Source organism: Dipteris shenzhenensis, chromosome 28 (assembly GCF_047967505.1).
Source record: "Dipteris shenzhenensis isolate YYH24624 ecotype China chromosome 28, Dip_SZ_1.0, whole genome shotgun sequence".
Lineage (NCBI taxonomy): Eukaryota > Viridiplantae > Streptophyta > Polypodiopsida > Gleicheniales > Dipteridaceae > Dipteris > Dipteris shenzhenensis.
In genome coordinates, this window is record NC_141623.1 from 13,486,357 (window position 1) to 13,511,543 (window position 25,187).

The 25,187-nt window shown below is 44.4% G+C and overlaps 1 pseudogene; it reads right to left on the reverse strand.

Moving 5' to 3' along the window:
- Positions 1-377: 377 nt before the first annotated feature.
- Positions 378-24,002, reverse strand: LOC147883198 (uncharacterized; annotated as a pseudogene).
- Between the last annotated feature and the right edge of the window lie 1,185 nt (positions 24,003-25,187).

Sequence of the window (25,187 nt, forward strand, 5' to 3'; positions counted from 1 at the left end):
AAGAATAGGGGAACCAATAAACTAGAGTCTATTCTTTTGGGAGATGCACTCAAACTTCCTTATGCTACATGGCTACACATCAGGGTACATGCATTATGGTTTATTTAGATTTCCAAAAATGCTTTTCAATTCAATGAAGAGGTCGTGCATGTTGATCAGATATTTTTTAATTGGTATGAAAGCTATTCTCCTACTAACGGATCACTATTTGCTGTGGTCTAGGCCAAGTTCTTGTTGGACCAAGAATTTCATAATTATAATGATCAAGTCTCACAACTGCAGGCAGAGCTTGAAGACCACGTCTAGGATGTAGGGAGGTGTTCCAATTCAGGGATATTGACATGCAAGCATATCTCCTTCCATCTCTGTTCCCCCTGTTAAAGCAGAACCCACTGTCTAGAGAGCCCTCTCTTGCACATACATATTCTATTACACTGTTCCTCTGTGCCTAGTTCCACTACATCAAGTTTTGCTACCAGGACAGCTGCAGCCTTGGTGGTTACCAGGTCATCAAAAGCAAATTTTGTTCCCAGATCAACTGTATGTTTTTTGGGCATCAGGTCAACCGCATCAGATCTTACTTTCTTTGGTTGGATAAGGAGGCATCCTGGCCTCAGGATATAAGATACAATCATCCTTCAACAAATAGAGCAACACGTGATAGAGCAATACAATCATCCTTCAACAAATAGAGCAATACATGATAAAGCTTGTGAATCTGAGCTTAGGCTCATCTCCTCTTTCGCTACTAGATATTTTGTTTCTCACTTCTATACAGTGGTTTTCTTGTATGCAAGATAGATATTCCTCTCTAAAGGAGAATATTTCGTCTACATTTGACTTCATTGCACAAATCATATGATTATAATATAATCAACTATATCTTTGCCAAAAAAATATATTTATATATTCTCTCTTCACCAGATCAACATGCCATTGTAGATCCGTTTGAAGAATAACCATAAGATGTAGTGTTAGTCATATATTCAAGGAATCAAGGTGACCAAACCCCGATGGCAATATTTGTGTGTGTGTTTAATATTTAGATTAGAACCCCTCAAGAAGGTCCAAGAATATATAAACAACATTTTTACATCAAATGATATATGAGAGAAGGTATTACTAGAGACAAAAATATGGTTGAATCCTAAATCGAGAATATTTCTAGGATTATAAAGAAAGTATCCATGACAGAACCTTTGTACTACACTTCAACCAGCAATGTTGATACCTGCCACCATCCAACAAGCTTAAGTTAGGATAGCTTAAACCAGAAGGGAAGACATGTGTCATAGCATTATTGGACTTGTTATCGATGTCCGAAATATAAAGTAAAAGATTAGACCACTGAAAATAAAAGGATTAGGAAAGTTCCTTAATCCTCATACACATTAATTATCCCTTTAGAAAGGTATAGCCATATAAAAAAGCTAATGCCATTAGAAAAATATAGGAATATACTTTTTTATAATAACAAATTTCCAACTTGGTAATGCCTTTTCTCTTTGAAATTCTAATTTTCTAACAAACCCAATGAAAATAGAATTTTAATAAGGAAAACACGGTGAATGATTCTAAATCATTCATAAGGCCTTCCCTAGATTCAAAATAGCGAGGAAGATGTGCAGTGTGGAAAAGAGAGCAGAGATCGAAATAGCGAAACAGGGCAGATTGACGAATTGAGAGTGATGAGGGGGGGGGGGGGGAGTGAGAGAGAGATGTGGAGGGTTTCTAGAAAATTCAAAAATAAAAAAAATGTCCATTTTTGCTTCTTCATGAATCGCCTTCACTTTGACCTACCTATGGCAGGCCAAAAACCCTAGCATAATGGGTTCCAAAAGGGCCATCATAGACAACTATCCAAAGGTCCCATGGTCCTGTTAAAAGGTACCATGGTCCAAAGATATAAATAATAGGTCCTAAGGTCCCCTTAAAGGACCTAGACAAATTAGACGAATAGCTTTTATTAAATTTTAACGTAAGCAAAGTATATGGTCACGTAAATGTCCTTAATGTTCCTTTCATGGCTTGTGGCCTCAGGACCCGAGGTCCCTCAGAATCCAGACTCCTGCGTCAAATGCGCTGGACTGCGTAGTCTTTTAGTTGGAGTCCGTGCGGTCCTTTTGCTGTTCTGCGCACAATCCATTAATGGTACGTCCATGCATATTGTGCATAGCTCGTGTGTGCTCGACGTATGATGGTCTTTTGTATGATAGTGCGGTGTCAACCGTAGCTCTTTTTGCTCAAGGTCCACGACCCCGCTTCTATGTATCACAGATTCGTCCTTGTACGAGGATACGAACTAAGCCACTACCCCGTATTTTATTATTGCATACCCATGCTATTGCATACCCATGCTCCGGTTATCGTGCACAATGTGCAGCACGCAACCCATCAATTCTATAATGAATGCCAAGCTAATTGCAATGTAATAGGCTCCTAGAAGTCGCCTTGACCCACAGACTTGTGTAACTAGTACCTAACGCCTCAACTTAAGAATCGAGATTAGTAGCTATAGATCACAGCACATAGTCACAATACAAGTCGTACTCATGTACATTAGGAGGACGGTATACTCTTACCTTTAAATCTTTTGAGCATTCGATGCAAAAGGTCACGACTTACGAAGTCCACGATCAAAGTATATGGCCAGTCGACTATTCCACCATGTCGTGACTTCTATGCTCCCAACATGTTATTTATAGTTGTGTCCTCCCCATAAATCAAGGGTCCCCCAAGAAATGAAGGGTCACCCATGAAATAAAGAGCCACATTGCCTTTTCCTATTCCTACACCCAAAAAATTAAGGGTCACTTGCAAATTAAATCCTTTTGCATAAATTCTTATTTCTTAACCAATAAGCAATGGTTAAGAATATGCTATTTATCAATAAGCAACCATTTGTGTTTGAGTGATTTTGTCACAAATAAAGGTCATGCGCTAATTGATATATGACTTGAATTTTACATGGTTTAATGCTTTTATCCCTTTTTTTTTCATTTTTTCTTAGTCCTAAAAAACACTTTTGTTAGAACTCGCTACACATAGAGAGAGTTAATATTTGATCATAACATGCCACGATCTTTTTGACTTGTTAAATGTTATGCCAAAAGATGGCAATGTGTGTGTGTGTTTAGATTAAAAAGTCCCATCAATAGTTGAGCCATACAATTAATTCCATCAATTGAATAAAAAGTTTAAAATGAAAAACATATAAGGAAAAAATGTTTGAGACATCTAAGTTGAAAAATGCAACTAGAGTTTGCAAAAATTTTGATCAAATTAAAATTTTTTAATAATATTGAGTTTGACAAACATAATATTGAAAAAAGATGTCGAATCCTCAAGCAATCCAAGTTTCGAGGTCAGGTCCACTTACTTGCCACCATCCAAATAAACTAGGTGTTAGAACATCATAGTTACGTTTGGGTAGAGAGGTAATGCCTGTTTTCCGGGGCTTGTTATCGCTTTACCTAGAAATATAGACAACCATATGGATTCTTAGATGATTAAAAAAACAATTTCGCCACAAGTGAAGTTTAAGTCACAAATGGAGTAAGGAGCGAATGAGTGCATGGGTTAATAAGGGATTAGAGGAGGTATGGGACGATAAGTGGGCTTGGTATGTGGGGTGGTTAAAAAGAAAGTGTAGAGGAAAGATTTCAAGGGGATACATAAAAGAATAATTCATAGTTAGGGAAGTATTCATGCGTGTGTGTGTGTGTGTGTGTGTGTTTTCGTGTGTAAAGAAATAAGTGTATGTGTGTATGAGATACATTTACTAATCAAAATTATTTTTGTGTGTGTACACGTACGCGTGCACGCGCGTGCATTCATACTTCATTATTGAGCAAAATGTCTGCATCTATGATACATGATAGCTTTTTAAAATGCATACTTCATTTGGGCTGCATCTATGTTGTGTGCAAAGTGCTTGCCACTTCTTAGAGCTTCCGACTGCCATGCAGGCACTAGTTGGAAAAATGTCAGTTTGAATAGTAGATGGGAAGACCAAATATGTCCGCAACATAAAATATATATAAAGGCGTTAGTATTAGTTTAGTCGCCCTCCCCCGAGAAAGAATTACTGTAAGGTAAAAGGTTGCGACAAAAGTATTGAGGTGGTCATTGGAGGTTGTGAATGCAGTGTATGTCGAAGGTTTAAGGTGGCGACTGCGTATCTTACCCAAGCCAACATATTCGTGTGTATCATGTCCAAAAGCTCAAGACATGCATACTCTACATTATCACGCGTGAAGAACTCTGTGGTGGGTACTAGTTCATGATGCGGGAAAAAGTGATGGCATGAGCTACGAAGGCAAAAGATCGTGTGGCTGCTCATCGACAGCTCGTGTTCGAGGACTTGCCATGCGAAGTAGATGCATTGGAGGAGCAGGTGCCAGAGGCGTGCGAAGTGTTGCCAGCAAAGGTCGAAGCAACCCAGGCGCTCTCAGAGGGTACTCAGGGTCATTCTCCTCCCAAATCACAGATTAAGGAGCCCACCGATGAACCTTCCAAAATGTGAGTGACTTCAATTGTGGTGTGTTGTGAGTGCCGTCGAATGCCACCTGCGTGCAATGCTACAACACTCCAACGCTCCGAACAACGCTGGATTTACCAACTTTGCCTATGCCAACGCTCCAATGTTGTTATGTACTCCAACGCTACGATTCTCGTCCCCCCCCCCCCCCACCTGAATTTGCACACTGCGAACAATGCTATGGCTCCCCCCCCCGACCGATTTGCGCTATGGATCAACGCAACGAGCCCCCCACCCCCCCTGAATTTGCTGGGTCCCCGCGCTTGTGTAAGGCTCGAATATGTACCCCCACACAGCCAGTCGAATAACACATGTTTTCCATCCTGAGAGGCATCAAAAGACCAAGAGGCATACCCAAAAAAGCAACCACCTCAAAAGTAGAAGCAACCAAAGTTTTCGAGGTCAACGTCACAATAGGGGTGGCTGGTGCAGATATTGAGACCGCTCTGCTCAACGATGTGGGCAAATTCTTGCATGAGGCATGCCATGCTGGCCTTTGTTCTTCTAAGAGGGGGGGCACACTGTTTCACCTCCATTTACAAATGGTTTGCCGCATATCCACACGCAACATCCAAGGCGTCAACAAACTCATCCAAAGGTACATAGGTTGGGACAATGGCCAATTGGGAGGGTGATTATATGCAAGAGCTTGAAGCAAAAGAACTTACACACCTTCCACGGAATGTTTGGGTACTATATGAAGGACTACGGCAAACCTCACTTCCGAACCACTTACAAAAACATTGAACAAGAACACATGAACATCGACATGGACATGTATGCAAAATACAGTGCAGAGGACATCCGGAGTCGTGTTTGCTTGACAAGCTCGAACATATTTGAACGGGCGTTCATGTATTCAAAGTACAAGATGGGCTCCCGATTGGTCACAATACTCGACAGGTGCGTCATTCACATGCTTCGCACCGGGAAGTACTACCCCTCTGCCTCATGGGTGACCCTGTACCAAGGACGAGGCATGGACTACTCCCGTACATATTCCTTGTGGTGCACCATGGTGACACCCACGACGGTCACACTTTCAGATGTGGGCAGTATTTTATTTGCTTTTGACGTCCCCACCACATGGCCACGATTGGACTTGCACTTGCAAGATACCTGGTGAGCCGCTCCTCATTACTTTGATATTTCAACCAGATCCCCCATTGCTACGCGCATCCCCTCACCTATCGATGTTCCCAGTCCTATCAGCTCCAGTGATATTAGTCCGATGCTAGAGGTCACAGTAGACACTCCAAGCTCCCCAGCATCGATATCCCTTCTGAGTGCCCACGCAACCCTGATCGTCGTACAGGAAAAAAGGCCGCTGTGCTATAGACTCCCAATGATAACGACGACGACACCACCCCAAATTAGCTATTTTATACCTTTGATGTCTTGTGCGACGAAGGGGATCCATATTGCGTAGCGACACTAGCTTGCATTGTGCTACTTTCCATTTTTGTTTTCTGTAATGCGCAAGCATCATCTCCCCCCCCCCCCCCCTTAATATTTTTCAAAAAAGCAAATTTATTTTTTGGCATGTGAATTTTCTGTGTGCAAAATAAAAATACTGGTGTCTTCGGTCCTCTGCGATCGGATCACGCGTCAACCCGCTACGATTTTTTGAGCATAATGTACCCATAATGTAATAAGCACTTAAGTAGAAGCAGATAGGTATATAGAAAACCAAAATTAGCACACTTAGGTATTGGCTCAAGCAGATATCTTAGCAAATTAAAACAGAGCCTTGATGCGAGATGCAAAATTAGGCACTCGGAAGAGGTGATAACAAAATTGGGCTCAAGGCTCTTGGCCAGGTCCTCGAAGCCCTTGGCGAGCTGCACCTCATCCAAGCTCGTCTGGAACGAGCCATCGCCTGCGTGGGCCATGGTTTGCAGGATGTGCTTGAAAGGGTCATTGCCCAACATGATGGTGTAGCCTTGCATCCTGTTGCTTCATCCACCCCACCAAGTACACAAGATCCACACCGCCATTGTTGCCCCGTTGCTCAAAAACACCACCACCAAGATCTTGTTCGCCATCTCCGCACCTCGCATGGATTCCGCGCATAATCACATGAAAACCCGTTTCGTCCTCTTCGAAACCTCGAAACGCGAAACAGACGAAACGTTTTGAAATAGGACGAAACGCTCTCAACGAAACCTTTGTTTCGCCCAAATCAAAATAAACATTTTTGCCCTGTTTTTTCTAGAATCCAAGGTGTTTATGTTTTGAATTTCCTTTTAGTATCTTGACTTTATATTTCTCTTTGTTCACTCTAACTTAAATATAACATATCTTTTTGTACCTATAAGGGTATATATTAAGTATCAATTCGAAACCTATCTGTTTCGTCTGACAACACGAAACGAAACGAAACAAAACCTGTCAAAACAGCAAAACGGCAAAATAGACGAAACCTTTCTTGCGACTATGATCCCGCGAGTACCTCCTCCGCCCTCTGCAACCCCGCCGAGTAGGTCGTGCCCCTTGAAGCTCCATACCTCAGTAGCCCATCCACAACGGCCTCCGTCAGCTCCTGCAGCTTTGTGGCCACAACCACTATGTAGTCAAAGAGAACCACCGACGACGTGTCCTTCACGGCCTGCAGGCTTATCGCGTACAAGCGGATCTTGATGAACTGCGCCATAGCCTCGTACACGCAGCCTAACCTGTTAGCATGCCCATTGTTCACGAATTTTGACAAGCTCGGGCATATACACCGTCAAGGAACGGGAAAGAGAGATGGGGACCTCTCAAAAGAATGAGAAAGTACAAACCCAGTCCCAACCCCAACAGAAAACACCAAATGACCTAAGAGAGAGAACATACTGTCATAAATGTGGGAGTGACCATAGTCCCTGCTGTCCATGGAGCCTGACTTGTCAATCACAAAGATTACATTGTGCGGAGCGTGCTTCGAGTGATCACAAGCAAAGTGATGTCCATCCTCCGTCACATACCCACTGCTTGATCCTCCCAACTGCATGCCCCCCCTTCTTGGCACGGGCATGCCAGAGCTTCTCTGTGCAATAAGACCTCCCTGCGCCAGTTGAAGATCCCTGTGCCAAATGCTCGTCAGACCTTCAGACGTGGCCACCAAGGCTTGTTCTGCTTCTTCACATGGGTCCACAAATCGGATGTAATGCCAGTATGCCTCGTGGGTCAACTCATCCAGGAGCACATCCCTGCCCAGCTCAGAGCATTTCGAGCTGGTTGCCATGTGCCTAGCTCCATTGAACAACTTCTCTGTGCAACACCCTCCAGTTGCACCTGGACATGGCACCAAATGAGTATGTCCTCTTGTCGTGCTTGTGATTACTACTGTCAGCTTCCTTTTGGGCATGGAGGTTTACATAAGACGGTGCATGGCAACATGACTAAGATGAAGTTTGTGTCTGAAGAAGAAGACATCGGAAATATGCATGCAGAGTCCAGCAAGGCTGAGATGTGCATGATGCACTGCAAGGCCATTCCTCACATCACAGAAATGCACTGCATTCTTGTTGGTATGAGGGCCGCCATGGCACCTTTTTAATGGACGGATCATTATGCAGCAGGCTTTACGTTGTTTGGATTGCGCTGACACATATTCATAGTCAAAATTCCCCCTCATGGCAACTGCGTGTCTGTTTGCACATGGCACACCCCTGAACCCTACATACAGCACTGCATAGGGCAGAATTTCTCATGGCAGGCATGCCTTTCATGGTCACCCCACTCCAAGGGAAACACACAATCATTGTTGCAAGAGGGTAGTGCACACACATATGTGCTGTCGAGAATTGCAACGATGGTCACCTTCATGGTGGACCCTTAAGGAGCAAGTCTTACTGCAGTTGGACGCCTTTGCAGAGAGTACACAAGGTTTGCCGCATGTGTGCTTCCGGCGCTTGCAATCGTGGGTTCCATCATGCCCGGCAGGGTCATTGCATGCGAGTACCATCCAGCCATGATCAAGCTGGTCAAACATCTGCTCTTTATATTCCTCAACACAAAAGGTGCATTCTTCTTTGCAATTGTGGCTTCCTAGGCAAGAGTGATCAGAGTATGCCCTTTCTCTAGGATGCATTTCAAAAAGCAGCTCTAGCATTTGCAAGAACAGAGGACAAGCTTGTTTTTCATCTCAGATAGTCAGGTAAGTATGTCCAGCTGTAGCTTCTGGAGATCACTATCTTCTGGAAAATCTTAAGTATTGACTTGTAACCATGCAAGCACCCTATTTCTCCTCATCTCAACCACACCAGCTAGGAAGCTTACATATGATGATAACCAACTCTCATCAGTTCCTTTGTGTTGGGAAACTCTGGCAAATGCCTCCTTCAAGGGGCTCGGTATAACTCCCACGGCCTCATTAGATTCTGCTGCAAGCTCCAGACCCGCATCCGTGTAATAGTCAGAGTCTGACCTGCTACATGTATGGGCTCATCTTTCAACTCCTCCTGACTATCAAAGTTCACAAGCGGCATTCCATCCAAGCAGTTGCCAAGCCTAAGAGCACTTTCTAGATGCACTCTGATCAAGCTGAGCCTCATGGCTATTCGCTTTGAATCTACAGGAGCCCAATCTCTTGCGCTTATTTGGGCAACCACCAGCTTCAAGTCCAGCGTGTGGGAAATAGTTTTTCAATTGTTTCTCCAATGTCAGAAATGCTGTCATGAAACTCTGGGCGTTGGAAGGGGGGCATTGCTGCAATCTCTACCTCCCCCCCATACATAGTGGTAAGGAAGTTCTCCTTGGACTTGTTGCATATCTGGTGGATCTTTTCACAGAACTCATCCTTGAGATCCTCCACATCCAAAACATCGACACCCTTGATGGACATATAGAACAAGCCCTTGAATAGCTTCACATCAGCCTTCACCAACCTCACACCATCCTGAAACCGTTCTGTCTCTTTATCTAGATGAAAATCCTGTGCACACACAATAGATAGACATGAAGACATGAGGAAAGGACATGCACTTCAAAATGGGGAAATCAATTGTTTTTCAGTGCCTTAGAAGTGAATCCTTGTTAAAGTGTGCACAGTAACTCCTTGTTACAGTGTGCACAGTAATCAGACCATGGAAGAAAGCAATGGCACGGAGCAAGTGACCTTCTTGTTGAATATGGTCACATTGCTGATAGCAGCATTCAGGATGGAAAGGAGCATGTCCTCCTGCTCACGTCGCTCAAAACTTCCCAGACCCTCAAAATATAGCAACGCATACATGCAATTGGGTTCACAGATGGCAGTCATCCACACCCCATCTGTGACCTTCCTCCTGCTACATCCAGCAAAGAACCAGCCAAGTGATTAAGAAGGTAGGACTTTCTACTGCTTTGCTTGCACATGGAGGATATCACTTTAAAACGCCGTTTCCAATCAGCAAGAACTGGGTCTTTGCTGGGAACAAACTCCATCCACACAAGCTCTTTGCTTCCTGCAAACTGTGATAGCTGAATTTCAATGCCTGTCCAGTCCATACGCTGAAAAGACTCGTCAAGGTGGAAGGCCTTGAGTGAACTAAGGCCCCGATCATACATGGCCATGAACCTTGAGGCCTCATCATACACCACCAAATCAAAACCCCTCTTATATTGCCTCATAGGATTTCTCCCAATTAGAGAAACTCCGAGCCTTGGGCACAGATAAATGTGCAAGTCTGACTTACCTTTAGCTACCACAAACTGTAACACTTGTCCTCCCTTGAGTAGCACTACCTTGCTGAGAACCTCCTGGCTTGGGTCAAGAACCGCTAACTCCAATGGCTTGCTGCAGGAAGGAACCACTGCATGACTTGATGTTTGCCCATTCATTAGTTGGTCCAAGTCTCTCTTATCTGCTATCAACTCAACAGCTGTCCATGTGACCATTTCTTTTTTAATCTCTTCAATGTCATAGTTTAAAGTCATCTTGGTAGATGATGAACTACCCCATGGGATCCATGTAGAAAAATTGGAGAAGCCTTTATTCGAGAAGCCTTTCGATCTCACTCTCAACCTGCCCTCCTGAGACTGCGTCGAGATTGACACCTGCTGCTTCATTGCTTGTAGCAAGCTGGAAAAATCCTTTTCTGCAGCCTTGTCCCTGAGCGATCTCTCCATCTTGCTACCAATGAGTAAGCGTATGTCTTGCTTTACCATGATTCTTATCACATCCAACAGTCCATCCTGTACAAGGCCCAGGCTGCGGACATGATCTTATTGTGCATAGATGCAGATGATGGATCTGAGGGGGGGTTCATGAGGTGCTCTATTATCAAGGAAAAGCCTTCATCTTTGATGTCCTTTTCAAAGTTAGCTTTAGACCATGTCTTCACATCTGAGGTTAGAAGAGTTGTGACGAACTTCTCACTCAATGTAAGTTTAGCACCAAGCTTTTCCACTAAATAGCTGGTTGCCATCACTTGTTTCGAGCTTGTTTCTCCAAGGACGGAGGCAATTTTTTATCCAAGAGCCCATCCATCCACAATTTCATACCAAGACCCTTTTCAATGCCACTTTGCTTCATGCAAACGGACCCTAAAAAGGGGCATCTAGGCTTCTCCTTCAAGTTTAGGAATGCTATTGTTACCATGACCTTGTTCTCCACACCCGTGAAGATAGCTGGTTCTGCTCTACCCTGACTAGAGGCTTGGCCAGGCTTTGGACTGAAGTATACAGTGTACGTCACTTCCTTCCTCTGCTCTGTATTTCCACCCGGCATTGCCTTAATTGTGACCTGCTGCATGAAGCAAATGGGTTTTCCAGTGTTGTTACCAGCAACCAAAAACACATCATAGGAATTGAAATCTTCCTTCGTAAAAGACAGCAAAGACACTCTCATTTTCTCTCCCTCTCCCCCTCTCTCAACAGATACAGTAGGGCCCAGGACAATCATCGGGCTGGACCCCCCCGAAAGGTTTTTATTACTTGAGAGAAAACTGAGTACAAGAGTTCAACGTGGAAGCTGTTCATACAAAATTCAAACGTGAATGAATCATTACATGAGCTCTTAGGCTCTCTTTCTTAGCAACAAGCCACTTGTCAAACTCTACATTACTTTCCTAATTACATGCCACTAAGGGCAACTCTGGAGTCTTCGAAGCACTTGGTCACGCGAACCGCCTCCTAGACTCTTGTTAGGCTCCCGTAGTGCTTTCAACGCTCTTGATTATAATTAAGAGGCTTTGACCAAGGATCGAGGCGCCTTAATTATAGTCAAGTCTCTCCAACCGAAGTTGGCACAACTCTCCAACCAAAGTTGGCACATCTTGGTTAACCGTGGTTAACCCTCTTGGCAATAAACCAAGTCTCGTTGACCGAAGTCAACACTCTCTGACCGTAGTCAGCTCTATGGTTCTCTGATTAACCGCAGTTAACCCTCTTGGTAATAAACTAAGTCTCCCGACCAAAGTCAGGTTTGCTTGACCAGAGTCAAGTATCTTTGACCGTAGTCAATTCTTTGACCATTTAAAAAAAACTCTTTAACCATAATTAACACAAATGGAAAACTCTTTAATTATGATCAAATAAATGGTCAACTGTACTTTGACTTAATATATTTGCATTGTGGGGACATCTCCTTGGCTTCTATTCAGTTGACCTCAACTGAAAAGCTTCCTTGTAAACATCCAAAAGCTGTGGATGATCGGACAACATGTCTTCATCCATCCACTTGACATCTAATGCCGTATAATTCTTGAATTTTACAAGATACCTGTAAAACTCCTTGCCCTAAGGGCCTTTGCGTACAATATGATACACAATCTGCTCTAGTTGAAGAACCTCCTCCAGCTCATCCACTTCTGGTGGATCCTCTAATATTGGCTCTGTAGGCTCTGTCCCCTTGAATTTCTTTAGAAGACTCACATGGAATGCATTGTGAATCCTCCAATGCTCTGGCAATGCCAACCAGTATGCAACCTCATTTATTCTTTCTGTAACCCTGAAAGGACCATAATATCTGGAAGATAACTTTGCATACACTTTCTGTTTGTCTTTGAACTTACAGAGCCTAGCTTTCTCGAACTTTAAAAGTACCCAATCCCCTTGAGATCTAGCTGTCTCCTATGCTTATCTGCAGCTCTTTTATGTTTCTCTTGAGACCTATCGATTGCTGTCCGGACTTGGCTGTAAGCTGTATGAAGGTCTCTCACAAACTGATCAGCTGCAAATATTTCTTCCTTGGTCCTCAGGATAGGTGGCAGAATCACCTTTCCATAAATGACCTCAAAGGGAGCTTTCCATGTAGAGCTGTGTACTGTATTATTGTAAGCAAACTCTACCAATGGTAGGTGCTTTTCCCAGTCGGAACCTTGGTCACCCACGTAGCAGTTCAGCATATCCAATGCTGTAGAATTTGCTACTTCACTTTGACCATCTGTCTGGGGATGGAAAGAAGAAGAAAAATTCAGATTCGTCCCCATGTTATCAAATAAAGCTCTCCAAAATAGACTGGTCATTCTGGGATCTCGATCACTGACAATGGACTTAGGCATACCATGGTGCTTAAAGATCTATGCCATGAAAAGCTTAGCCATATGATCTACCTTTATGGTTTTGCGAACCAGAATGAAATGAGCTTGCTCGCTGAATCTATCAATGATAGTCCAAATCCCATCATTCCCTGACTTTGATCTTGGCAAATCAAAAATGAAGTCCATTGTAATACTTTCCCACGGTGCCTGAGGCACGGGAAGAGACATAAGTAGGCCAGGTGCCTTCCGTGTATCGTACTCTTCACTTTCTGACACGTAAGGCATTCAGTAACAAACTAATGTATATCTTTCCGCATCCCTGGCCAAAAGAAATACCTCTCTAGTGCTAGAGTTGTTGTAATTCCTCTATGTCCAGCATAGGGAGGAGCATGGCATTCCTCCAAAATCTTTTTCCTCATCTCTTGGGTGATGCATAGGCAGTCATCTTTCATTAGATACCCATCTTTCAGGGAATAGTGACTGGTGGACTGCCCCTCTTGCATTTGCTGTAAAATCTCACCAAAATCTGCATCATTAGCATATTGCTCCCTCATGTCTTCCAGGTCCTGATGATAGGCAATAGTCACATTATTGACCTGGGTCTTCGGGACAAGGCATCTGCCACTCTGTTCCGAATTCCTGGGGTATGGACAATCTGAAAATGATACATTGACAGCATATTTGCCCATTTCATATGCTTCTCGGAAAGTTTTGTCTGAGTTAGAAAATATCTCAGACTTTGGTGATCTGTTTTAACAGTAAAATCTGCACCCAAAAGATAGTGCTTCCATGTGTTCACAGCATGAACTATAGCCAACAATTCTTTTTCATAGATTCCCAAATATCTTTCAGCATCACGCGATCTTCGGCTCTCGTATGCTACTACATGTCCATTCTGATGTAATGCAGCCCCAACACACTCTCCACAAGCATCGCAATCAACATCAAAAGGTTGATAAAGATCCGGGACTACAAGAATAGGCTCTGTAGTCAACTTCTCCTTGAGTGTATTGAATGCTTTCTTTTGGGATATTCCCCATGTAAAGGCTGCATTTTTCTTAGTAAGGTCATGTAATGGAGCTGCGATATCAGCAAAACGCCTGATAAATCTCCTATAGTAGGAGCAAAGTCCCAAAAAACTACGGACTTCATGCATAGTTTTCAACTCAGGCCATTCTTGGATGGCTCGGATCTTTGCAAGATCCATTTGTATCCCATTCTTGGATATTATATGCCCCAGATAATGAAAAGAATTCACTTTTCTTGCTATTGGCAAAAAGCTGATGATTTTGAAGTTCTTGAAATACCAAAGCAAGATGTTCCTTGTGCTCTTCTTCTGTCTTTGAAAAGACTAGGATATCATCAAAGAAAGTACCCGTGAAATGCCTGTACTTTCGGAAGATACGATCCATCATTCTATTGAATGTGGCTGGAGCATTTGTCAACCCAAAAGGCATCACTAAGTATTCATACAACCCGAATGTAGTGTGAAAAGCTGTCTTATGCACATCTTGCGGTTGTATCATAACTTGATGATAGCCACTCTTCAAGTCTGTCTTCAAGTCTGTCCTGCTGAAAACTGTTGCTCCTCTAAGCTGGTCAAGCACATCATCTATGCGTGGTATCGGAAATCTATTTTTGATGGTCATCTTATTCAATGCACGATAATCAATGCACATTCGAAAAGAACCATCTTTCTTCTGTACTAGAAGTACTGGTGAGCAAAAAGGAGACGAGCTGGGCTTAATCAACCCTTTGGACAGCAAGTCCTGTACCTGAGCCATAATCTCCTCTCTTTGAGTCGCACTGACTCTATAAGGTGGTCTATTTGGTGGCTCACTACCAGGAATTGAGTCTATCTGATGATCTTCTGGTCTCTCTGGGGGTAACTCCCTTGGCAAAGCATCGAAAAAGCAATCTTTAAAGTTTACAAGAAACTGAATTTTATCTTTGTCTGCATCATTCATTTCAGCATGCATATCATTTTCTTTTTCTTTTACAAAAACCATGTACGCAGAAATTGCAAACTTTATTGCTTTACCACATGTAACATCAGATACAATGGGGATAGTCTCCCCTTTATTCCTGGCAACTAAACGTGGTTTTTTCCTCTGGATAAAACTCAGTACCCTCTCAGGGTATTCTATTGTTACTTCCTTTCGATGGAGCCACGGTGTACCAAGTACAATATCATGCTTCTTGAGAGGAGAGATTAAAAAGTCCTCCTGATTTACATAGCTTTGCACATGGACACGAAGCTTTCCAATCAAAGGAGTAACTTGCACTGGATTCCCTTGGAACATTTGATCAGCATCAAGAGCTCTGCATAGCTCTTCAATTTTTATCCCTAATCTCAGGGCTAAATCTTCATATATGAAATTGTTTGTAGACCCTGGATCAAATAGGATTAATGCTTGCTGATCTCTTATCTTTCCCCATGATAGCAAAAGCTCTTTTTCCTTTGGGGTCTGAGGTACTCCCCAAAACATCTGGGACTGCTTCCACCATTGGCCTCGGTGGTACTTGTGGCTTTTTCTGCTCCTTAGAACCCAAAGGCTTCTCAGGGAACTAGGCAGCCATATGCCCCTCTTTCCCACATTTAAAGCATTTCCCATCTCTACGGAATTCAGCTATTTGTTCAGGAGTGAATGGGAATTTGCCTTTATATGACTTTGAAAACTGAGTACCCCTCAGCTTCTAAGGCTGAAACCCTTTCTTTTCAACCTCTTTCTTTTCTGATTTTGAAAAATCAGTTTTCTTTCTTTCAGCACGTCCTGCATGCAAGGATAGTACCGTGGATGGATCTTGTAACGGCACAAGACTAGCTACTGAAGCTGAGTGCATAAGGTCTTGAATGTTCTTTGCCCCCAAAGCATTCACTACTGCCTGAATTCTTGGACTGAGACCTGCTCTGTACTTTCTCATTTGGATTCCTTTGGAGATCTTTTTGAAAGGTGCAACCTGCAAATAAGCATCCCAAAACTTTTGGTTGTACACATCCACTATATCGCCTGCATCCATATGCAAACTGTCCCAATCTTAAAGAACATGATCTCTAAACTGTTTAGGCATAAACTATTGGTAGAAGGCTTTCTTGAAGTCATTCCATCTCTTTGGGGCTGACCCATCTATGGTCTGTGCACTCCACCATGCACTAGCTGTCACTGTCAAGTGCAAACTGACCATTCTTAACTTGGAGGATTCTGAAAACTTTTCTGTACCGAATGCAGCATCAAACTGCCTAATGAACTGCAATGCTTTGTCTGTATGACCATATTGTCCATTATAGGTCATAAACTTGACAAATTTACCTCCCTCTTTGAATTCCTTGGTCTCTCTGGAAGACTTACTCTTCCTAGACTTCTTGTGTTTCCTTCTTTTCCTGGATGGTTTATCTGATGAAGAAGAAGATATAGAAGTCGAGCTCGAGGTAGACGGTGAAGGACTGGGAGATCGGTGATAATGCCTCAATCTCTTCCTGATATGAGACCGTCCCCTATGAGATCTCTCTCTCTGTGGCTGTACACGAGAGTGTGCCTCTGGCATTGGCACATCATAAGCTACATTAGGCATATTTTCTACTTGAAACAAATGCTGAGCTCTTGGATCCCTTCTGAGATTTTCCATCTCTTGCATATGAGTGTGGAAATTCTTGCTGGTTTTGCTGCACACTTCTTTGTCTTGGATGTGCATCACTATCTTGTGAATCCCACTGGATAGGTGATTGGGCCATTTTCTTACGACTCGTCTCAGATCTGCAAGTTTGTCACACACACTGTGTATGCAACTCATGCACGCAACCTTTGCTTTTCAGAGAGAAGAAAAATTACCTCAACAAGAGGTGTCTTGCATTCACAATCTATGCCAATACCAGGCTGTCAACTCAAGGCATATACCCACAAGGTTGCCAAGGCATCAACAACTATATTGCCCCTTTTCTGGCTGCTGCAAAAAGCATTGAGTATGCATCTGATTCCCTTTTCTTGAGCACAAAGGCATGCATTCCTTTACTTGTGCAAATCTCTGATTTTTCTCTGATTTCTGCTTTTTCTGACAGTAAATACTTTCTCAGATAGGTGAAAACTGTTAGCAAAAACAGTCTCTGCAACTGTCTTTTTTTTTTTCTTTTTTGACAGTAACCAGATGGGTAACTACTGGTTACACTAACCAGATCAGTCCTGTTCTGGTCTGGTTACATTGACAGACTAGTTAGTCTGTAACTTGGCCACTAACTTAACCAAACTGGCTAACTGAACCAGTCTACTCTAGTTAATTAGTCAGTCTGGTTAGGCTGTCCTCTGACCAGATCTCTAACCAGGGTCAGCTAACTGTGCCACGTGTCAATCACACACGCGTGGGCGCCATGTCACCTGTCACATGTTCTGCCACATCAGCATCTGAGCTGGCTGCTGCCACGTGTACTGCCACGTCAGCATCTGAGCTGGCTGCCACATGTACTACCATGTCAGCATCCCTCAGGCCTGCCTTGCTTGCCACATCAGCGCCATGTGTCCGATCTGCCACATCATCAAGCCTAATGTTCCAGACCTTCTAGCTGGTTGACGTCGCACGTCGTGCCGACGCCCTTCTTCAACAACGCCTAGTGCCCGCGTGAAGAATCGACACTTTCCATCAAGGATACACCTGCATGGGAGGGAGTAATTGCCACATGTGTAAGCGTCTTTTGTCCCTACTAGCCCTCCGCCCGGGGCGTCAAGCAATTGTCTGTTCCGTCGTTTCCTTTGCCATACATCCCCGTGAAGGTGTCGCCAACCTGATCAGCCTTTGTACTGAGGTTCCATTAATTGAACCTGCAAATGACGGAACACCATTCTACGTAGGCGCTTTAAAAGCCTATCGCTAATCGTCGACATAATTAGTGCATCCCTCCCCCCGTTGGCTCTTCGTCACTTATAGACACAGCGGGTCTATGCTCTAGTGCTCTGACGAAAAGAAAAGTCCGTAGGTGGATGCAAGCTTGCCCGCCATCGGCTTCTCTTAAGAAATACAATAACTGATAGCTGCCAGTGCTCAAAACGCCATGTTAGCTCACTGCTCTCCACAGGCCAACGTACTCCGTCGCTTCAATCGTCACCTTCTTAAGGAAGAGGGTGAGCCTATTGCTCTGATACCAATGAAATCTTCCTTCGTAAAAGACAGCAAAGACTCTCTCATTTTCTCTCCCTCTTTCCCTCTCTTAACAGAAATCCTCGGGCTGGACCCCTTCGAAGGTTTTTATTACTTGAGAGAAAACTGAGTACAAGAGTTCAGCGTGGAAGCTGTTCATACAAAATTCAAACGTGAATGAATCATTACATGAGCTCTTAGGCTCTCTTTCTTGGCAACAAGCCACTTGTCAAACTCTACATTACTTTCCTAATTACATGCCACTAAGGGCAACTCTGGAGTCTTCGAAGCACTTGGTCACGCAAACCGCCTCCTAGACTCTTGTTAAGCTCCCATAGCACTTACGAAAATCACTCTTCCTAGTACTTGCAACAATTAATTAAAGCGCACCACCATGGCACCCATTAATTGTTAGCGCTTTGCATGCAAATAACACATTGTGGACTAATTCTAGTCACGGTGGGCGTCGCCACTGAACACATGTGCACACATAACAAATATAAAAATATATATTTATTCTCTGGTCGACCGAAGTCAACGCTCTTGATTACAATTAAGAGGCTTTGACCAAGGATCGAGGCACCTTAATTATAGTCAAGTCTCTCCAACAGAAGTTGGCACATCTTGGTTAACCGTAGTTAACCCTCTTGGCAATAAACCAAGTCTCGTTGACCGAAGTCAACACTCTCTGACCGTAGTCAGCTTTGTGGTTCTCTAGTTAACCGCAGTTAACCCTCTTGGTAATAAACCAAGTCTCCCCGACCGAAGTCAGGTTTACTTGACCAGAGTCAAGTATCTTTGACCGTAGTCGATTCTTTGACCATTAAAAAAAAAACTCTTTGACCATAATTAACACAAATGGAAAACTCTTTAATTATGATCAAATAAATGGTCAACTGTACTTTGACTTGGGATATTTGCATTGTGGTGACATGAATGACTTCCATCAGGGCTGAGACTCGACAGGTTAGCACCACTAAACAACAATCTACCATGCTGCATACCAGGTTCACCTGACCAGATGCTACAAAGCTCCTCCTCCAACTTCGAGAGTTCTAGTAATAAACAGGCACCATAGTCACAATCCACCTTGTTGACATTGCAACACAGATCATTTACTTTCAGCTCCTGATCATTTCCATCAACAGCTTCTTTACCAGCAATGTTTGGACCCTCTGAACAGTGGTCATTTGCTTTCAGCTATTGTTCATGTACATCACCAGCTCCTTTACCAGATATATTTGGACTATCTAATGCGTTGTGAAGCACACTCCTTTGCAGGTAATATTTGGACCATCCAATGCATTACGAAGCACATTTTCTTCCCAGGGACGTCTTTCTAACAAGTAATGTGGCAGCACACGCTTGAATACATCTGAATCATACTATTTAAATCGTTTTGCTTGGATTTTTTGGCATCCAGACGTTGCTTCCAAGCCTCTTTGGCTTCATTGTACTCTCTCTCCAGATCTTCTTTGCACATGACCCACAAGACATTGACAAAATCATCATCTGGCAAGGCAGTGCACTCCACAAAATGAGAGGCGAACAACGAATTCAAGACAGGTTGAGCATCAATGGAATGATAGACTGCCTCTACTTTAGTGTTGGTGACCACCTTAGCTGGAATGTGCATGCAGATAAGCAGGGCAGTTCTGTGGTGGCCTTGGGAGAGCATTGACACGTCCCAGCTCTCCTGAAACCTCTGATCTGCAAACAAACACACACAACGTGAGAAACTGAGCAGGTTGCTCACCACCCAACCATGACATCTACGGGATGTGATCCCGAATCAGGAGATGTCCCCTCCGAGCCACGAGCTGAGCTACTGGCACGAACTCCCAATCAGATCCAAACCAGCCTGGTGTCCCATACCACCAGGTGGCGCTGTGAAGCCTGGGATCTGCCACTGGGCCTTGGGCTACTAGGCTAAGATGCAGGCGTGCGCCCGCGACTCAATCCAGGATCAGACCTAGCACCAGGGAACGAAACTTTCTCCCATCGGCACTCTGAGAACTAAACCCCCTGGGCCCGTTTTATAGACTCGGGCCCCAAGTGCCAAAAATAGCGAAGACCTATAAATAGTTCGTACCCTTGCCACTCAACCCGGGAATCAAGCCTGCCTAGCTCTAAGCCTCCCCAGGTTACCTGAGCTAGTCTTGTGTACCCAGTACACGTCAGATACCAACCCTTACGATAACGTATTTCAAAATCAAAATCTTGCATTAATTCTATCCATCTAGCTTTTCGTCCCCTCAATTCAGAACCATCACACACATACTTAATTGACTGATGATCAGTCAATACAAGAAACTTTGAACCATACAAGTAGTGTCTCCAAACCTTAAGAGCATACACTACAGCATAAAGTTCCTTCTCGAGTGTGGGCCAACGATATTGAGTGTCGTCTAGCTTCTTACTCTCGAAAGCTACAGGTCTGCCCTCTTGGAATAGAGCTGCCCCAATCGCATAATCACTCGCATTGGCCTCTAAAACATAAGGCCGGGTAGGATCGGGTAATGCAAGAACGGGTGCTTCCTTGATAGAAAACTTCAAGGTTTCAAAAGCCTTGTTCATTGCATCATTCCAAGAGATCGGTTGGGTAGACCTGCATCCATGACCTTTCAATATGTTTGTCAGGGGTGCCGTGATATGTGAATAATCATGCACAGACTTCCGTAGAAATACCGTAAATCCTAGGAAAGAACGAAGTTGTTTCACAGTCTGAGGGATAGGCCATTCTAAAACCTTCTGGATACGATCATGCTAATACCTTCAGAAGAAATCTTGTGTCCTAAGTAAATGATCTCCTTCATAAAGAAGTCACATTTACTCATCTTGGCATAGAGCTTATGCTGTCTTAGAATAGCTAAGACAATCCGGAGGTGTCCTATGTGATCCTCAAGCGTTCGACTATATACCAAGATGTCATCTAAGAACACTACAACAAATTTGCCCAGAAAATCCCTGAACAAATCATTCATCATTTGCTGAAATGTGGCAGGAGCATTGGTCAAACCAAAAGGTAATACAAGAAACTCGTAGTGACCATACCTAGTTCGGAATGCGGTTCTATCTATGTGTTTTGCATAGATACGGATTTGGTGATAACCCGTACCCGCAAATCAATCTTAGTGAAATACTTCGCTCCGGCCAAACGGTCTATCAGATCATCGGAACGAGGTAGAGGGTATCGATTCTTAATTGTCACTTTATTTAGTCGTTTATAATCTATACACATTCGCCATGTAGAATCTTTCTTCTTTCTTAAGAGGACAGGTGCACCCCAAGGTGATTTACTTGGGCGTATATAGCCCATATTCAGGTAATCCTGTAGCTGGGTAGCTAACTCATCCTCCTCTACCTGGCTCATCCTATAAGGTGGTACACTAATAGGTTGAGCCCCTTGGACTCAGTCTATGCGATGATCTACTACCCGTTCTGGAGGTAAACCTTCTGGCAGTTGAGCAGGGAATACATCCTTAAAACTATCTAACAACATTCTCAATTCACGGTGTTCAAACACACTTAAATCATTCTTGTTAATTACAGAGACAACAAATGAAGAAAACACACTGATAGACATCATAATGAGAAGTGTTTAATATATTCCGAAGCTGCATCGCAGATACAATAGGTCTCTGAGATGAGGGAATATTATCACACTGAATACAAAATTGGGTGTCCTTATCTACAAAAGAAAGGGTATGCTCCGTCCATCCAATCCGAATATTGTGGGTTTTAAACCACTCTATTCAGATTAACAAGTCTACATGCTCCAGGTGCATAACACAACACGTAAGAGCCCCTGTGTAAGCTTGAATCCGGATAGGAAGCGCTTCAACCTTGCGATCCCAAAACTGCTTCCCAGCTGGAAGCTGCACCTCATAGGTGTGATCGCTAGGTACTGTGGACAGCCCCATCTTCTGCACAAATTTGTAATTAACAAAGTTGTGAGAGCTGCCCGGATCAAAGAGAATGTGAACCTGTTGCAACATCCCTAACTTCTCCATAAACTCGGAAAAGATCATGGGAACCAAACAACGAAGTATTGAAAGTGCAATTACAAGAAAGTGGGCAGGTAATGACATTTACAGAAATACCTGTCATCGAAACTTGGTTCGCTCCCTTGGCTTTGGTACCTGGACCTGCCTGGAGCTTCGGTCCGAGCGCTAACTTTTGATTCTTGCGCTTTGGACACTCATTCTTGGTGTGGCCCCACTCCTCGCAGTAGAAGCAACGTCCATCTTTCTTAAGCTTCAATGTGAAGGAAACGGGCTCGACCATTCTTTGCCTGAGTCAAGTGTTTCTCGGAGGCGTTGTCCGTAGACTTCGTCTCCCCGGTACCAGTCGTAGGCTGAAAGAACTTTCATTTGTTCTTTCCACTCGTGTCGGAAACTGTAGTTGCTTTTGCACCGGCCATGGTATCATCATAAATACGCGCGTAATTCATGGCCTCTTGCAACGTTGTACATTTGTTGTTCTTTATTTGCAACTTGTACGAATCTGGCAAACCATCCACAAAGAAACCTAACAAGGTCACTGGATCCATCTTTGTGGCCCTGGTCTGCAGATCTCGAAACCTTTGAAGATAGACTTCAAATGACAAGTTCAGCTTTGACATATCGAGGGCTTTAAGCTTGCCAACGATATCATAATCGTCCTCCTTCTTCAGAAACTCCTTCCTAAAGACCCCTTCGAAATCTATCCATGTATCCAGCTTAGGTTGGAGTTCCTTCCACCATAGCAGAGCCTTACTTGACATGAAACCGGCTGCAAGCTGGATTTTCTTCTCATCTGGGTACGGGTGGAACTGGAAGTGTACCTGCCACTTGTGTAACCAAGTGTCAACAACCTCCTTCGTTCGAGACTTTTGATCTCCCGAAAAAGGGTCTGGAGTTATGTTCGGACCTAGCACTGAAGCCATGGCATCCACATGCGTGAGTGCCTGCACAATGCTAGCCAGAAGGGTGAGAGTCGCTTGAATCCCTTGGAGTTGCTGTGTCAACCCCGTTTGATTCGCATTAACCTGCTCGAATTTTCCATCCAAAGCAGTGGTGAATTCACTGAAGGCCTTCTTCGTAATCAGATCGTCATAAAGATCCTGGTCTTCCTCTCCCACAGGAGTGTAATCCAAATCCTGTTCTCCCATGGTGAATTCGGGATTTGCAGAATTAGACATATCTGAAATCTGATTTGAAACGAATATAAACTAAGAGAAATAAGCGGGGGAATCGTAGCTGAAAGGGGAGTGGAGCAGAGGAAACCCGGCCCAAGAGATGCTGACGGAAGAAGATGCTGAAAACTGGCGAACCGCGGGCACAATAAACCCGGACTCTTCCTTTTGCTGAATTCGCTGCAGGCTGCAGTGTACGGAATCCTGTAGCAAAACGTTTACCGTACAGGTGACGCAAACTGTACGGATGGCTGACGTGGCTGTATGGTTGCTGACGCGATCCGTACGGTTGCTGACGCGATCCGTACGGTTGCTGACGTGATCTGTACGAACACTGACGCAATCCGTACATTTGCTGACGTGGGCGTACGGTAGCTGACGCAGGTGTACGACAGCCTGTCGCAAGTGTACGACAGATGACGCGGGCTGTACGGTAGCCTGTCGCAGGCTGTCCCGAATCCCGATGGCGCAATCAAGACGTTGGGCAAAGAGGGCTCCTCACACAAGGCTTGTGGCTGAGCTTGGAACCTTGCCTAGCTATATAGGGAATAGGGCAGCTAATCTTGGAAGCCCTGCTTCCCGGAAAAGCTCACCCTCCCAACTTTGGAGGGTGGTGCTTTTTCAAAAAAAGCATCACCTCCCACAGAGTGGCCGCACCTTGTTCCAGCCTCTTGCGAACCTCCCTGCCCTGGCCGAAACTCCTTCCAGCCATGGCGCACCAACACAGCCTCACGCCTCTGCATTCTCGACCCCCACGCAGCCCCGATCAGCCACGATCTGCACGCCTGTCACTCAGCTCCTCTATCGCCTCTCCTTCCTGCACCTCCGCTCCCTCCCAGCTACGTTCATCCCTCTCCCTCCTAAACCCTTCAGCAAATTCGAATCACTCTCCTTCTTCCTCCTACCTTTTCCCTACATCCTGACCACCCCTGATAACCCATGAACCAACCAGAATTTGCAGCAACAAATTTCGAATTTTGGGGCATACCTGGAGGAAGAAATCGTCCAAAGTACTTGCATCAGAAATTCCTACCTCAGGAGCTGGCTCTGATACCAACTGACACGTCCCAACTCTCCTGAAACCTCTGATCTGCAAACAAACACACACAACGTGAGAAACTAAGCAGGCTGCTCACCACCCAACCATGACATCTACGGGATGTGATCCCGAATCAGGAGATGTCCCCTCCGAGCCACGAGCTGAGCTACTGGCACGAACTCCCAATCAGATCCAAACCAGCCTGGTGTCCCATACCACCAGGTGGCGCTGTGAAGCCTGGGATCTGCCACTGGGCCTTGGGCTAGGCTAAGATGCAGGCGCGCGTCCGCGACTCAATCCAAGATCACACCTAGCACCAGGGAACGAAACTTGCTCCCATCGACACTCTGAGAACTGAACCCCCTGGGCCCCTTTTATAGACTCGGGCCCCAAGTGCCAAAAATAGCGAAGACCTATAAATAGTTCGTACCCTTGCCACTCAACCCGAGAATCAAGCCTACCTAGCTCTAAGCCTCCCCACGTTACCTGAGCTAGTCCTGTGTACCCAGTACACGTCAGATACCAATCCGTGCACATGACAAGCATCATGATCACGGGCAGCACTGGCAGCTATTTGGGAGGGCATGAGTTCATGGAGGAGCATAGGCATATTGAATCCTGGCAGAAGCTTGAGGTCATCTTCTGATTCCTTGCGGAGAGAGATTTGCAGCCTCTGGGTTCTCTGCTTTCGGCTGGGGATGCTCGAGCTGCTGGACTGAGATGTGAGGGGCTTATGTTTGCACCCTGCACGCATGCACACACACAGCTGCAAAGCTCCATCAGATATCTCACAAAGTTGCAAGCCACATCCTTCCTGCTGGCTTCGTGCCCGACCTTGTTCCCAGGCCAGCAAAACAA